The sequence below is a fragment of the Pongo abelii genome, chromosome 20 (assembly GCF_028885655.2).
Source record: "Pongo abelii isolate AG06213 chromosome 20, NHGRI_mPonAbe1-v2.0_pri, whole genome shotgun sequence".
NCBI classification, from domain to species: Eukaryota; Metazoa; Chordata; class Mammalia; order Primates; family Hominidae; genus Pongo; species Pongo abelii.
The window spans coordinates 42595900-42613008 of NC_072005.2; the positions used below are offsets into that span (position 1 = coordinate 42595900).

Below are 17109 nucleotides of genomic sequence, written 5' to 3' on the forward strand. Positions count from 1 at the left end.
GACATTTTGGCCAGGCTGGTCTTGAACTCCTGACCTCAGGTGATCCACCCACCTCCACCTCCCAAAGTGCTGGGATTACAGGTGTGAGCTACCACCCCTGGCCTGTCTTATTGTTAATAAGTGCTCTAAATGTTTATTTTTGTCATTGTTGCAAAATAACGTTGTTTCACTGTCATTCTTGCCTGATGATTTAACTAGGTATAAAATTCTATACTGACAATTATTTTTTTCTCAGCACTCTGAAGATATTATTCCACTGTCCTCTGGCTTCTATTGTTGCTCTTGAGAAGTCTGCCATCTGTTTCATTGTTATTCCTTTTGTAAGTAATCTGTATTTTCTCTGGCTGCTTTTAAGATTTTGTTCTTTAAGATTTAAATGTAATTGATTATATTGTTTCACTTCTAGATGTTTGATGTTTTCCCCCTCTCCCAGGTCTTTTTTTTTAACTGGTCCCTTTCTCATGGCTTTTATCTTATACTTTCATATATTTCCAGCACTTATGTGTCATACAATCCCAGTTTCTGGGAAACAGGTCTAATTTTGCTGTTTCTTGTATCCATGGGGACTCTTGTGTAATGTTGAATTATCCATAGCACTTTTTTTCTCCTTTTCTTTGAGAGTCCAGGCCAAGACTGAAAAGTCCCTTGTCATTTTCCTTTAAGGTTTGCTGGATTTGTTTTTCTTTCTCTGAACTTTATGTCTTGAATATTTCCAATTTTGTAAAGAGATTTATTTGTAATCCCTGCTCTTTTGTTGAGGAAAGGTCTTGTCTGTTCAGTTTTTTCAGACCATTAATATACAAACATCTAGGTAATTAAAATCAACAAATATCCCAAGGGTAACTGTAACTTCAGAGCATATTTACCCCCTCTACTTTCTGGTTCCTACTTCATTGTAGCACCCCTGGATCTTCTTTACTTTCTTTTATGCTTCACATACTTTTAAAAGGACATTTGTCATATTTTTCCAGTATTTATTGGTGTTTTTTAAGAAATCAGATGCACTGTTTACATATTAACAATATTGAATCCTTCTATTGTTGAACGTGCTAAATCTGCTTTTCTTTTTATGTTATCTGTAAAGTTTCATGGTTTTTTCTTTTTTCTTTTTTTTTTTTGAGACAGAGTCTCGCTGTGTCACCAAGGCTGGAGTGCAGTGGCACGATCTTGGCTCACTGCAACCTCCGACTCCCCGGTTCAAGTGATTCTCCTGCCTCAGCCTCCCAAGTAGCTGGGACTACAGGCACCTGCCACCACACCCAGATAATTCTTGTATACTTAGTAGAGACAGGGTTTCACTATGTTGGCCAGGCTGGTCTTGAACTCTTGACCTTGTGATCTGCCTGCTTTGGCCTCCCAAAGTGCTGGGATTAGTTTCATGGTTTTTTCTTAAAAGATCTTGCACATTTCTTAAGCAATTTCTCAGTACATTTTGTTTATAATATGAATAGGAATATTTTGTTCTGTAACATTTTCTAAATGGCTAATACTGATATATATTATGTATGAGAAAGTATTGATTTCTATAAATTGAAAATCTTATGGAAATATCTAACAGTTTTTCAGTGGATTATAGTGGATTTCTAGGTGGACAGTTTTGCTCTCTACATACAATATGTGGTCTCTTCCTTTTCTGTTTGTACCTTTAAAAAAAGGCAACTATATTCAGTAGGACCCTGTAGTGGAATTTGAAAACAAATCATTCTTATCTTTTCTCAAACTTTATTGGCAGTGTTTCTAATGTTTAACTATTAAATATATTTCTATAGGCATCTGGTAGATACTCTTAACTAGGTTTTTACCTAATTCCAGTTTTAGAGAACTTTTAATAAAGGGTCTTAGAATATATTAAAAATTTTTTTGCATTTCTTGAAATCATGCTATTTTATTCTTTAAGTTCTTTATGTGGGAAAATGGACTCTGATGTTGAATTATTCCTGCATTTGTGGGATAAAGTTTATATGATCATGATGTGTTATCCCTTAAATACACAGCTAGATTCTATGTTCCTAATATTTTCTTTTAAAATTTTACCTTTGTTTGTTCACGAGATTGGCTTAGTTTTCCTAAGGTCATTTTTCAATGTTGTTATACGAGTTAATTTAACTTTGTAAAATGACTAGGGTAGATTACCATATTTCTATATGTTCAACAACAGTTATGTATGATTGGAATTCTATATCCTTTTTTCTTTTTTTTGAGACAGGGTCTCCGTCTGTCACTTAGGCTGGAGTGCAGTGGCATGATCACAGCTCACTGCAGCCTCCACCTCCCTGAGCCCAGGTGATCGTAGTTGAGACTACAGGCACGTGCCACTGTGCCTGACTAATTTTTCTAGTTTTTGTAGAGATGAGGTTTTGCCACATTGCCCAGACTAGTCTCGAACTCCTGAGCTCAGGCAATCTACCTGCCTTGGCCTCTCAAAGTGCTGGGATTACAGGTATAAGCCACCACACCCGGCCTATATATTCTTTAATGTTTGGATAATATTGCCAGTAAACCTACCAGTCACTGGAATCTATTGCCTTGAATATTAGATATAATAGGTACTATGACCAGGAGATACAAACGATCATTAGTCATAGGTATCTATTGCCTTTTAGGAGCACAGACACTGAGCTCAAATTTAAATTTTTAATGTGATTATTGCTGTATATCAGTTATTATATCTTCATGGGTTATTTTTCATGTTTTTCATCTGTTTCATCCAGTTCTAATTTACTGTTGTGTTGTTAATAGGTTTTTTTCATAAACACTTTTAAAAGTCTTGTTTTATTTTTAGTTTACACATAATGCACATATTTATGGGCTACTGTGTGATGTTTTATACATATGTATATTGTGTAATTATCAAATCAGGATAATTAGCATATCTGTCACCTCAAACACTTGTCATTTCTTTGTGGTTAGGACATTCAAGATGCTCTCTTCTAGCTATTTGCAAGCATTCAGGACATTTTTGTTGACTATATAGTCACCTTATTGTGCAATAGTACATCAGAATTTATTTCTCCTATCTAACTATAACTTTGTACCCATAGACCAATCTCTTCCCAGCCACCCCTTCAGCATCTGGTAACCACTATTCTACTCTCTACTTACATGAGATCAATTTTTTTAGGTTCCACATATGAGTGAGATCATGTGATATTTGTCCTGTTCTTGGCGTATTTCACTTAATATAATGTCCTCTACCTTCATCCAAGTTGTCAAAAATAACAGGATTTTATTCATTTTTATAGGTGAATAGTATTCTATTCTGCATATATACCACATTTTTGAAAATCCATTTATCTTTTGATGGACGCTGAGTTCGTCCATGTTATTGCTATTGTGGATAGTGCTGCAATAAAGATAGGAATGCAGATGCCTCTTTGACATACTGATTTCATTTCCTTTGGATGTATGCCCAGTAGTTAGATTGTTGGATCATATGGTAGTTCTATGTTTATTTTTTTGAGAAACCTCCATACTATTTTCCATAATGGCTGTGCTAATTTACATTCCCACCAAGAGTGTATAAGAGTTCCCCCTTTTTCCACATTTTTACCAGCATTTGTTATCTTTTGTCTTTTTAATAGCCATTCTAACAGCGGTGAGGTGATATCTGATTGTAGCTTCGATTTGCATTTCCCTATAATTAGTGATATTGAGCATTTTTTCATTTACCTGTTAGCCATTTGTATGTCTTGAGAAATGTCTATTCAAATCTTTTGACTATTTTTTAATCAGATTTTTTTTTTTTGCTGCTGAGTTGACTTTCTTATATATTCTTGGTATTAACGCCTTATTAGATGCATAGTTTGTGAATATTTTCTTCCATTCTGTAGGTTGTCTCTTTTTTGTTTGCTTTGAGATGGAGTCTCGCTCTGTCACCCAGGCTGGAGTGCAGTGGTGCAATCTCGGCTCACTACAACCTCCGCCTGCCAGGTTCAAGTGATTCTCTTGCCTCAGCCTCCCGAGTAGCTGGGACTACAGGCGCGTCCCACCACGCCTGGCTAATTTTTTGTGTTTTTAGTAGATACAGGGTTTCACTGTGTTAGCCAGGATGGTCTCAATCTCCTGACCTTGTGATCTGCCTGCCTCGGCCTCCCAAAGTGCTGGGATTATAGATGTGAGCCACCACGCCCAGCCTGTAGGTTGTCTCTTTACTCTCATTTTCTTTGCTGTACAGAAGCTTTTTACTTTGATGTAGTACGTTTATCTGTTTTTGCATTTGTCAGTGCTTTTGAGGTATTATTAAAAAATCCTTGCCCAGATCAATGTCTGTTTCCCTGTGTTTTCTTCTACTGGTTTCATAGTTTCCAGTCTTACATTTAAGTCTTTAATCCATTTTGAGTTGAGTGGTGAGATAGGGGTCTAGTTTCATTCTTTTGCAGGTGGATATTCAGTTTTCCCAGCAACATTTACTGAAGAAAGTATCCTTTTCCCAATGTGTGTTCTTGGCCTTCTTGTTGAAAATCAGTTGGCTGCAAATACTTGGATTTTTTTTTTCTGGGTTCTCTATCCTGTTCCATTGCTCTATGTGTCTGTTTTCATGCCAATACTATACTGTTTGGTTACTATTGTTTTGTAGTATATTTTCAAGTCATGGAATTTGATGTCTCCAGCTTCGTTCTTTTTGTACAAGATTGCTTTGGCGGCCTGGCGCAGTGGCTCACACCTGTAATCCTAACACTTTGGGAGGCTGAGGCAGGTGGATCACCCGAGGTCAGGAGTTTGAGAGCAGCCTGGCCAACATGGTGAAACCCCATTTCTACTAAAAATACAAAAAATTAGCTGGGCGTGGTGGCAGGCGTCTGTAATCCCAGCTACTCAGGAAGCTGAGGCAGGAGAACAACGTGAACCTGGGAGGTGGAGGTTGCAGTGAGCCGAGAGTGTGCTGTTGCACTCCAGCCTGGGTGACAAGAGCAAAACTCCATCTCAAAAAAAAAAAAAAAAAAAAATTGCTTTGGCTGTTTGGGGACTTCTGTGGTTCCATATGAATTTTAGGAATATTCTTTGTATTTCTGTGCAAAGTGTCATTGGTGGTATTTTGATAGGGATTGCATAGCATTTGTAGATTGTTTTGGGTAGTATGGACATTTTAACAATGTTAATTCTTCTGATCCATGAACATGGAAAATATTTCCACTTATTAGTTTCCTCTTTCTTTTGTCAATGTTTATAGTTTTCATTGTAAAACTCTTGCCTCTTTGGTTAAATTTATTCCTTTTTTTTTTTTTTGCTATCTATCATAAATGGGATTGATTTCCTTTTCACAGTTTCCTGTTGGCCTATGGAAATGCTACTTATTTTTGTACATTGATTTTGTCAGTGATTAGCACCTTATTTTGTTCATTTGATGAGCTCATATTTTCCTGAATGTTCTTGATGTTTATGGACACGTGATGTCTGCGCACTGAGCAATTTATTCAAGAGTTTGCAGGCCGGAACCTGGTGTCTCACACCTGTAATCCCAGTACTTTGGGAAGTTGAGGCGGGTGGATCACCTGAGGTCAGGAGTTCGAGACCAGCCTGACCAATATGGTGAAACCCCATCTCTACTAAAAATACAAAAATTAGCTGGCCGTGGTGGTGTGCGCCTGTAGTCCCAGCTACTCAGGAGGCTGAGACAGGAGAACTGGTTGAACCCCGGAGGCAGAGGTTGCAGTGAGCTGAGATCATGCCACTGCACTCCAGCCTGGGCAGCAGAGCAAGACTCCATCTCAGTCAATCAATCAATCAATCAAGTTTGCAGTCTGGCTTTGTTTGTTCCCACCCTTCTTCCAAAGGCCTTCCAGACATTCTAAACAGACTATCTGTTGTATTCCATTGAGCCTGTAACCACTGCATCCATCTCAGCATTAAAGGGCATTAAGCCCAGGCTTCCTGCTAGCCTTGCAAGGGCTCCAAGGTTGTTGTGGCTCTCCACCTGGGTGGACCTAGAGAAAACCCAAGAAGGATACTGGCGCTGTATGGGAGTCCAGACAGGGACCTGAGCCCAGAAGACTGTCCTGGTGGCCCAGGTGGGTGTGCCTTCAGCAGGTCCTTGCACAGGCAAGATAGGTCTCTAATTATAGTGAGAGGGCTGGAGCTGAGACTGGGCCCCCTCAGGATTTGCTGTTGGACAGAGGCTGGCAAGCCTATCTTGTTGGCTTAGACAGGTGCACATCTCCCAGCATGTCTCTGCACAGATGGAGTAGTTCTATGACTACAACAAGAGGGGCTAGAGCTTAGACTGGGCCCTCTCGGGATCTGCTGTGGGACAGGGGCTTCCATACACAGATGGAATAGTTCCCTGACTGCAGTGGGAGGTGCTGGAGCTGAGCCTGGACCCCCTGAGGATGTGCTGTGGGATGGCAGCTGATGAGCCCATCTCAGCCCACATGGGTGTGTCTCCCACCATGTCTGCACAGAGGGGATAGTTCTCCAGTTATTGCAGGAGGGCCCAAGGCAAAGACTGGGCTTCCTCAAGGTCTGCTGTGGAACAGAGGTTGGTGAGCCCATCGTGAAGACTCCAACTCCCAAACCATGAGATACAGATGAATCTTACTGTTGATCCTTGTATGAGCAGTTCTGAGCTGGCACCCCAGCTGAGGAGGCTGGAGCTAAGCCACAGAGCAACTATGAGGTTCACTACCAGGACTGTTGTCAGCAGGCATAAGAAACTCTCCACCTAGACACTAGTGTGCATGATTCCTCCTGGACCTTTTGGCAGATGGTTTCGATTGCACGCCCAAGGCCAAATGGGGCTGTAGCCAAGCCCTCTGGGGAATGGGGCCATTTTCAAGCTTGAACCTGGGATCAGCATGGGAGATCAGCCACCTGGGTGCCAGTCTGCACTCTCAAAATGACTTTCCTAGGTCTTGGGCTTTACTCGAGTTTTACAACCTCCTACCTGAATTCCAAAGCTTCTGCAAAGAGACTTTTATCTGTGGATGGGTGCAGAATTCTTGTGAGGGGATATGAATGGGTTACCTCCTATTTCTGCCATCTTGCTGACGTCACTCCCATAATCTCTCATAAACACTTTTTAACTCCTAAATTTATGGTTTCCTTTTTCTCTCCAGTGCTTTGGATTTGTGCTAAATCTAATTTTTTTCTACACGTCACTTTTTTTGTATTATTTATGGATATTTTCAAATAATTTTGGTATTTTGATTTTGCTAATTATTTCTGCTGTTTCTACATTTCTAATTTACTCATTTTCTGATTTTTATCTCACTTATATTTTGGTTTTTAGTTATGCTTTTTGCTCACTTCTTCTTGAGGTGAAATCTTAATTCTCTTGACTATAATATTTCTTGTTTTTTAATAAATGCACTTAAGACTGTAAATTTCCCTGGGTACAATTTTAGCTGATTTCATGGGATTTCACACAAAGTTTGCTATTTGGCTCTAACTTGTTTTAAAATTTTATTTTTATTTCCTTCTATAACAAACATCATATAGAATTGTCTTAGTAACTTAATTCTGATTATATGTTTTTTCTATGTTTTTATAATTTTTAGTTTTATGCTAATGTGATAATTGAAAACATTTTATGTCAGTTTTATCTATCTTCCTATATTATTAATTATGTTATAGTCTTCCTTGTTTTTATTTCTGGTCTGTTTATATTCTATTCTCTACTATGACGGTGATTAATATTTCTGTATGTCTGCTAGTTTTTGTTTATTTAGGAGCTAAGTTGTTGGTTACATAATGGTCATGACTATTCATCCTCTTGCCTGGCTCTTAGATGATGTCCCTGAGCTGATATCACTGAGAAAACTGAAGCTAGCAGAAGAGAAGAGAGATTCTTGCTTCCTTGTCTGTTTACCTACCTTCATCTATACTCATTCGACCTCTTTTCCTATTGACATGTAACCTTTTTGTGCCTTTACTTAAGCCAGTACCCTCACTTGTATACTGAATTCCATTCCTTCTCATATTTTTAAGGACACTGTTGAAGCAATTGCCTTTTGTCTCTTCTAACATGAACTTGTCCATATCTTTTACAATAATTTTCATCAGCATATAAAACATGCCTTAATTTCTTCTATCTTAAAAGGAAAAAAAACAAAAACAAATCTTTTGACACACATTTTCCTCTTGATATACCTCCATTTCTTTGCTACTTTTTACAGAAAAATACAAAAGAATTTTCCATATTCCCTAACTCCAGCTCTTCTCTCATTCTTTTTTTTTTTATTATTATACTTTAAGTTCTAGGGTGCATGTGTACAATGTGCAGGTTTGTTACATATGTATACATGTGCCATGTTGGTGTGCTACACCCATTAACTCGTCATTTACATTAGTTATATCTCCTAATGCTATCCCTCCCCCCTCCCCCGACCCCACAACAGGCCCCAGTGTGTGATGTTCACCTTCCTGTGTCCAGGTGTTCTCATTGTTCAATTCCCACCTATGAGTGAGAACATGCGGTGTTTGGTTTTTTGTCCTTGCGATAGTTTGCTAAGAATGGGTTTCCAGCTTCATCCATGTCCCTACAAAGGACATGAACTCATCCTTTTTTATGGCTGCATAGTATTCCATGGTGTATATGTGCCACATTTTCTTAATCCAGTCTATCATTGATGGACATTTGGGTTGGTTCCAAGTCTTTGCTATTGTGAATAGTGCCGCAATAAACATACGTGTGCATGTGTCTTTATAGCAGCATTATTTATAATCCTTTGGGTATATACCAGGTAATGGGATAGCTGGGTCAAATGGTATTTCTAGTTCTAGATCCTTGAGGAATCGCCACATTGTCTTCCACAATGGTTGAACTAGTTTACAGTCCCACTAGTACTGTAGTTACTAGTTACTGTAGCCTTGTAATATAGTTTGAAGTCAGGTAGCGTGATGCCTCCAGCTTTGTTCTTTTGGCTTAGGATTGGCTTGGCACTGCGGGTTCTTTTTTGGTTCCATATGAACTTTAAAGTAGTTTTTTTCTAATTCTGTGAAGAAAGTCATTGGTAGCTTGATGGGGATGGCATTGAATCTATAAATTACCTTGGGCAGTATGGCCATTTTCACGATATTGATTCTTCCTATCCATGAGCATGGAATGTTCTTCCATTTGTTTGGCTTCTCTTTCATTTCGTTGAGCAGTGGTTTGTAGTTCTCCTTGAAGAGGTCCTTCACATCCCTTGTAAGTTGGATTCCTAGGTATTTTATTGTCTTTGAAGCAACTGTAAATGGGAGTTCACTCATGATTTGGCTCTCTGGTTGTCTGTTATTGGTGTATAAGAATGCTTGTGATTTTTGCACATTGATTTTGTATCCTGAGACTTTGCTGAAGTTGCTTATCAGCTTACGGAGATTTTGGGCTGAGACAGTGGAGTTTTCTAAATATACAATCATGTCATCTGCAAACAGGGACAATTTGACTTCCTCTTTTCCTAATTGAATACCCTTTCTTTATTTCTCCTGCCTGATTGCCCTGGCCAGAACTTCCAACACTATGTTGAATAGGAGTGGTGAGAGAGGGCATCCCTGTCTTGTGCCAGTTTTCAAAGGGAATGCTTCCAGTTTTTGTCCATTTAGTATGATATTGGCTGTGGGTTTGTCATAAATAGCTCTTATTATTTTGAGATATGTCCCATCAATACCTAATTTATTGAGAGTTTTTAGCATGAAGGGCTGTTGAATTTTGTCAAAGGCCTTTTCTGCATCTATTGAGATAATCATGTGGTTTTGTCTTTAGTTCTGTTTATATGCTAGATTACGTTTACTGATTTGCATATGTTGAACCAGCCTTGCATTCCAGGGATGAAGTCCACTTGATCATGGGTAGATAAACTTTTTGATGTGCTGCTGGATTCAGTTTGCCAGTATTTTATCTTCTCTCATTCTTTTGAATCTGGTTCAGTCAGAACTTGCTCCCATTATTCTGCCAAAACTATTCTTGTGAAGATTACCAGTAATCTGCATTTTGCTAATAATGCCATTTTTAATTTAGGAAGCACCATTTAGGCCGAGCACGGTGGCTCACACCTGTAATCCCACCACTTTGGGAGGCCAAGGCAGGGGGATCACCTGAGGGCAGAAGTTCAAGACTGGAAGGGGTGGCCTGCCCCTCCATACCTGTGGGTGTTTGTCGTCAGGTGGAATGAGAGACTGAGAAAAGAAAGAGACACAGAGACAAAGTATAGAGAAAGAAAAATGGACCCAGGGGACCGGTGCTTACTGGTCTCTGAGTTCCCTCAGTATTTATTGATCATTATCTCTACCATCTCGGAGAGGGGGATGTGGCAGGACAACAGGGTAATAGTGGGGAGAGGGTCAGTGGGAAAACATGTAAACAAAGGTCTCTGTGTCATAAACAAGGTTAAGAAAAGGTGCTGTGCCTTGATGTACACGTATGCAAACATCTCGGTGCATTAAAGAGCAGTATTACCGCTAGCATGTCTCACCTCCAGCCCTAAGGCGGTTTTCTCCTATCTCAGTAAATAGAACATGCAATTGGGTTTTACACTGAGACATTCTATTGCCCAGGGACAAGCAGGAGACAGATGCCTTCCTCTTATCTCAACTGCAAAGAGGCCTTCCTCTTTTACTAATCCTCCTCAGCACAGACCCTTTACGAGTGTTGGGCTGGGGGTGTCGGGCTGGAGGATGTCGGGCTGGGGGACAGTCAGGTCTTACCCTTCCCATGAGGCCATATCTCAGGCTATCACATGGGGAGAAATCTTGGACAATACCTGGCTTTCCTAGGCAGAGGTCCCTGTGGCCTTCCGCAGTGTATGGTGTCCTGGGTACTTGAGATTAGAGAATGGTGATGACTTTTAACAAGCATACTGCCTTCAAGCACTTTTTTTTTTTTTTAACAAAGTACATCCTGCATAGCCCTTTGGTAAATCCATTGAACCTTGAGTCAACACAGCACATGTCTCTGCAAGCACAGGGTTGGGGCTAGGGTTACAGATTAACAGCATCTCAAGGCAGAAGAATTTTTCTTGGTACAGAACAAAATGGAGTCTCTTATGTCTACTTCTTTCTACATAGACACAGTAACAGTCTGATCTCTCTTTTCCCCACATTTCCCCCTTTTCTTTTGGACAAAACTGCCATCGTCATCATGGCCCATTCTCGATGGTCGCTGTTTCTTTGGAGCTGTTGGATACACCTGCAGACTAGCAACAGACAGAACAGGCACACAAGGATTAATATGAAATTTACAATAGTAGAACTTCTGATGGTCTTAACCCAAGTGACAGGGTTAAGATTTGTGAGACCATCAGCAACTCCGCGATTGCCTCAGTTCCTGGTACCAAATTTAAATGGGCTTTTGATCCTTCAAAAATTTGTTCTTTTAATTTGGAAATGTCTAAAGTGAGATTATCTTTTCTTCCCTGTAGACAGCATCTAACCATGTCCCAGTGATGCTCATACTCATTATAAACTCCAGGTGTAATACAAAAATCTGACGTATTCCAGTAACACTGTAACTGGAAATGATGTTCTAAGCTCATGAGCCTATCTCCCATCCAAATGACAGTTTGTCTAAGATCATTAATTTGATTTGCCAATTTTTGATCAATACCAGATTGTGAATTCCACCATCTTGTAGAATTCTCTTGCCAATCATTAACAAAGTTTACTGTCTGAACAGAAGAGTGCAATGCAACTCCTGCCACAGCAGCTGTAGTTGTGACTGCAATTAATCCCATAATCCCTGCAATTAAAGTAAAAATGAATCTTTTGGATCTATTTAAAATGACTTTTAATACTTCAGTCAAAATATGGACGGATGGCGAGGCCTCCCACGGTCGGTCCTTGGACACAGGGATCCACACGCCTTCCCTTGCTCTCACTAGCAGAATACAGTGTTGCCAATTAAAAGTTGAATCAATGCAAGTAAACAATCTGCAATTTTCACAGGTTATATAGTTTGGGAGTCTAGTTTAATAACTATATTTCCTACAACTAGCATATAAGGGCGCTTTACACAACTTTGTAAAGGAACCGTTAGACTGGAATTTAGGTCGATAGTATAAAATGGCTCACGATCTCTTGTTTCTATAGCTTGATTTCCAGACCAAATTCTAATGCGGTATGAGGCCACAGTAAGCCTCCATAATTCTGGATGTTCAGGACCAGAAACAGGGCTTATTATTTTTGGTCTTGGAGTAGAGATTCCTTTTTCTCCCCATTCCCAAGGGTAGAAAGACTAATTTTTTGTGTTTATGTTTTTCTAAACTTTCTGTTAAGTCACTATCAACAGTTGGACTCACGTGTGCACTGGGACACGACTGAGTTTGTCCTGTGCAATTGTGGTAGAATTGACCTCGAGGTGCCCAATCTATAATAGTTCCAAATTCATCATTTTGTAATATCACAGCACTATTGGCCACACATTCTTCCCAAACTAAAACTTCTGTGTCTTTTGATCCTTTGGGAATTTCCTTGGGGCAAGGTTTCCCTTTAGGCCTAAATTTTAATGATCTTTGATAAGAAAAGTCCTGTAAGTAATTTACCTGTGGCCTGAGTGACATTCCGCTTACCATGTGATAAGTAAGTCTACTGATGGGACTGACAGTAAGTACTTCTACCAACCAATTTTGGATTGTAGGCATTAAACATCCTGGTGTTCTCCCTAGGAAAATAGGAGGATAATGATACCCAGTGGAAATATTTATCATCATCCCTTCTTCCTCAGGTTTGGCAGGGCAACGATCATCTGTGGGGCCAGGTATCCATACACTATCATTAACATATGCTTCTATAGGATTATCCATCCATGTGACTGCCCGAATTAAGGGCGGGAAAGGCACATAGGCCCAGTAGGTATAATTAGCTGCAGCTGCTCCTGCAGGCATAGGGAGACTTACCACCTTTGATACAATCATCAAAGCTGCAAGCAGCATACTCTCTGGAGTTTGTGTCACCTTTGTGTTCTCTAGATATTTTGTAGCTAACTGTGTCAGCTTCTTCAATTGTGCCCAAGTCGGCGGCTCTGCCTTCTTGGTGAACAGCAACTTCATCTGTTCTTCTGACATCACCATTTTATCTTGTGAGTTGATGGTGCTTGATTGCAGTGTTTCTGTCTCCGTGGAGGTGCTTTTCTTTGCATCTCCGATGGGTTCATTGTAGAACTTCAAATGTCTAGTTGGTATCCAAACAGGAAGCTGATTTTCTCCTGGTGAAACACAAGCAAAACCTCTCCTCCACGTTACCACCTTCCCTATTTCCCATGTCTTATTTTTGTTGTCTTTCCACCAAATTAGTTTTCCTTCATGTGGGCTATTCTTTTTACCAGTAAGATGTTGTTCTGCAGAAGTAGTAGTCTGATTTCTATAAATGTTTAAAAAATTTAAAGTAGAGCGTGCTAGATTAAGTTGCATCTGAGGAGTGGTACACTCCTTACTGTCTCCCCATTCTTTTTGTTTAACTAATTGAGTTTTGACTGTTCTATTAGTTCTTTCAACTATGGCCTATCCTTGGGAATTATAGGGAATTCCTGTTGTATGTGTAATTTTCCACTGATTTAAGAATTTTTGGAAAGCTTTACTACAGTATCCTGGTCCATTGTTTTAATTTTTTCTGGAACTCTCATTACAGCAAAATAAGATAATAAATGTTTTTTAACATGAGAAGTACTTTCTCCTGTCTGGCAGGTTGCCCATATGAAATGTGAGTAAGTATCAACTGTTACATGAACACATGATAATCTTCCAAATGAAGGTACATGCGTGACATCTATTTGTCATAACGCATTAGGACACAGACCTCTGGGATTAACTCCTGCCTCTTGAGTGGGCAGGTGTAGGACTTGACACTGGGTGCAATGTTGTACAATATTTTTTGCCTGTTTCTATGTGACATCAAATTTGTTTTTTAATCCTGCTGCATTTACCTGAGTCAAAGCATGAAGTTCTTATGCTTTTATGAATGCAGATGATACCAGTAAGCTTGTTCATTTGCTTTAGTTACAGGCCCTGGTAAATTAGTGTGTGCTCAAATATGAGTAATATAAAATGGGAAATTTCTTTTTCTTACAGTTTGTTGTAATAAATTGAACAGCTGGTTTAACTAATCATCCATGTTATATTTAATTAGAGCTGTCTTAACATCCTTTGTAGTCTCTACTACATATGCAAATCTGATACAATATTAATAGGTTGATTAAAATCTTGTAACACTGTAGTGACTGCAACCAACTCTGCCCTTTGAGCCGATTGATATTGAGTTTTGATTACTTGCTCTTTTGGCCCTGTGTAAGCTGCTTTTCCATTTTTGGAACCATCAGTATATACTGTCAGAGCACTTTCTAAAGGTTCATGACTGGTAATTTTAGGTAAAATCCAAGTAGTCAATTTTAAAAACTGGAGGATTTTTGTTTTTGGGTAGTGATTATCAGTAATTCCCACAAAATCAGCAAGACCCATCTGCCATGCACCAGAATTGATAAAGGCTTGTCTAACTTGTTCCTTGGTTAAAGGGACAACTATTTTGTCTGGGTCATTTCCACACGATTTTATTATTCGTAATCTTGCCTGACCAATTAATGTAGCTATTTGATCCAAGTACAATGTAAAAGTCTTAATTGTACTGTGAGGAAGGAATGACCACTCCACAAGATCAGTATTTTGAACGGTGACACCTGTTGGAGAATGCGCAGTAGAAAAATCAAAAGTTGGAGTGGGGCTAAGGGATCTATTCTATTTATTTGCACTGACTGAATTTTTTCTTCCACTAATTTAATTTCTTTCGTTGCCTCTGGGGTTAATATTCTTTTACTATTTAAGTCTGGGTCTCCTCTTAAGATAGAGAACAAATTTGACATGGCATAAGTAGGAATGCCTAGAGTTGGCCGAATCCAATTAATGTCTCCTAGCAATTTTTGAAAATCATTTAATGTTTTTAATGTGCCTTTTCTTATTTCTATTTTTTGTGGCTTAATTTTTTTATTTTTTATCTGCATCCCTAAATAATGAAAAGGAGTAGAGGTTTGAATCTTATCAGATGCTGTTGCCAGTCCTGCATTGGCAACCTCTGCTTGCAGAAATGTGTAACAGTCAATTAATTTGTCTCTCGTGTCTGCAGCACATAAAATATCAACATAATGAATAACAGTCTGAAAACTTATCTCTAACTGGTTGAAGAGCTTGACCTATGAAAGTCTGACAAATAGTTGGACTATTAAGCATTCCCTGAGGTAACACTTTCCACTGAAACCTGGTGGCTTGTTCTTTATTATTTATGCCTGGTATAGTAAAGGCAAATTTTTCACAATCCTGCTCCACCAGAGGAATGGTAAAAAAGCAATCCTTCAGATCAATTATAATTAAAGGCCAGTCTTTTGGGATCATGGCCAAAGAGGGCAACCCCAGTCGGAAATGCCCCATGGGTTGAATTACGGCATTTACGGCCCTTAAGTCAGTTAACATACTCCATCTGCTGGATTTTTTTGAATTACAAACACAGGAGAATTCCAAAGCGAGAATTCTGAAGGCTCAATATGTCTGTTTTCTAATTGTTCCTTTGCTAATAAATGTAAAGCCTCCAGTTTTTGTTTTGGTAGTGGCCACTGATTTACCCATACAGGTTTTTCTGTTTTCCAAGTTAATGGAATGCGTTTAGGAGGCTCTACAGTGGCTGCCCCTAAAAAGGATACCCTATTGCTTTTCTTTCTTGATTTTCCTCAGTCTCATTTAGGACTTTAATGCCATTTTCATTTTTTCCTAGTCCTTTTCTTGGTATATATCCCATCTTAGTCATGATTTTTTGACTCATGGGGCTGTATAATGGAGTGGGCATAGTGATTTCCGCACCCCATTGTTGTAATAAATCTCGACCCCACAGATTAACAGGAATTGAAGTAATCATCGGTTGAACAGTACTTTCTTGATTATCTGGCCCTAAACAATGTAAAATCATAGTACTTTGATACACTTCTGAGGCAGTGCCTAAGCTGACAAGTCCTGTAACAGCCTTTTGTTTAGGCCAATTTTTTGGCCACTGATTTAAAGCAATGATATGAGACATCTGCTCCAGTGTCTACTAACCCCTGAAACTGTTTTCCTTGAATAATGGCCTTACACACAGGTCTGCTCTCTGAGACCTGACTTGCCCAATATGCAGCCTTTCCTACTGGATCAGTGCTTCCAAACCCTCCTGTTCTTTTTATCTCACTGTTTTCAACCTTAATATAAGGCAGGAATAATAATTGAGCAATCATGTCTCCTGGACTGGCACTCCAAGGAATTGAGGAGCTAATAACCAATTGAATTTCGCCTTTGTAGTCTGAATCAACCACACCAGTATGAATTTGAACTCCCTTTAGATTTAGACTCGATCTTCCTTAGTCCTACAGTCCCCTCAGGCAGTGGGCCATATATCCCTGTGGGGATTTTTTGTGGGGGCTCCCCTGGAAGCAGAGAGACTGCTTGTATAGTACACAAATCTATTGCTGCACTGCTGCTTGTGGCCGGGGACAATTGCTGTATTGTGGTAACTGGCTCATTCCCTGAGGCACTTGTGACAGTGGAGGTTGTTGTCCCTGAAAACCCTGAGGAACAAAGGACTGAACTGGGAATGCCCCAGTTTGTTGTGGGGCCTGAAGCTGGCCCCTCTTCTCGTTTCCCAACAATGGTTGCCCATTTTTGTCAAATTTAGAATGACATTGATTAGCCCAATGTTTTCCTTTTTTACATCTTGGACATAAGTCAGGTGGCTCTTTATCTGTTGTAGTAGTAGTTTGAATAGTTATATTTTGTTTATTTGAGGCTGGGCAATTCTTTTTTAGATGACCAATTTGTCCACAATTATAACATTTTCCCCTAAATGTTCTAACTTGTCCTCCTAAAGCAACATAAGCATAGCTTTATGAGCATAGCTCCTCCAATTCCATCACAGGCTTTTATGTACTCTGAGATTACATCTGATCCTGCTGGGACCTTTCCTTTTAATGGTTTAATGGCTGATTGACACTCAGGATTGGTGTTTTCATATGCCATCAACTCCACTATGACCTTACAGGCATTCTCATCGGCAATTGACTTTTGAGCAGCATCTTGGAGCCTTGCCACAAAATCAAGGTAGGGCTCTTTAGAGCCTAGTCTTATTGTATTGAATGAGGGGCAGGCAGTTCCTGGGTCTTGGATTTTTTCCCAGGCTCTAAGGCAGATAAGT

At 39.5% G+C, this 17109-nt stretch overlaps 1 protein-coding gene across 10 annotated transcripts in view; it reads left to right on the top strand.

Annotated features, from left to right (window-relative positions):
• The window catches only part of ZNF420 (zinc finger protein 420), a 114471-nt gene that overhangs the window by 80808 nt on the left and 16554 nt on the right, over positions 1-17109 (top strand). The window contains exon 1 of one of the 10 annotated variants that reach the window (XM_054540260.2): positions 234-320. The exons of the other annotated variants lie outside the window; for them this stretch is intronic. The gene's annotated coding sequence lies outside the window, so the exon portion shown is untranslated. Of the gene's footprint in view, positions 1-233; positions 321-17109 lie in introns of those variants that run through there. 10 annotated transcript variants of the gene reach the window in all.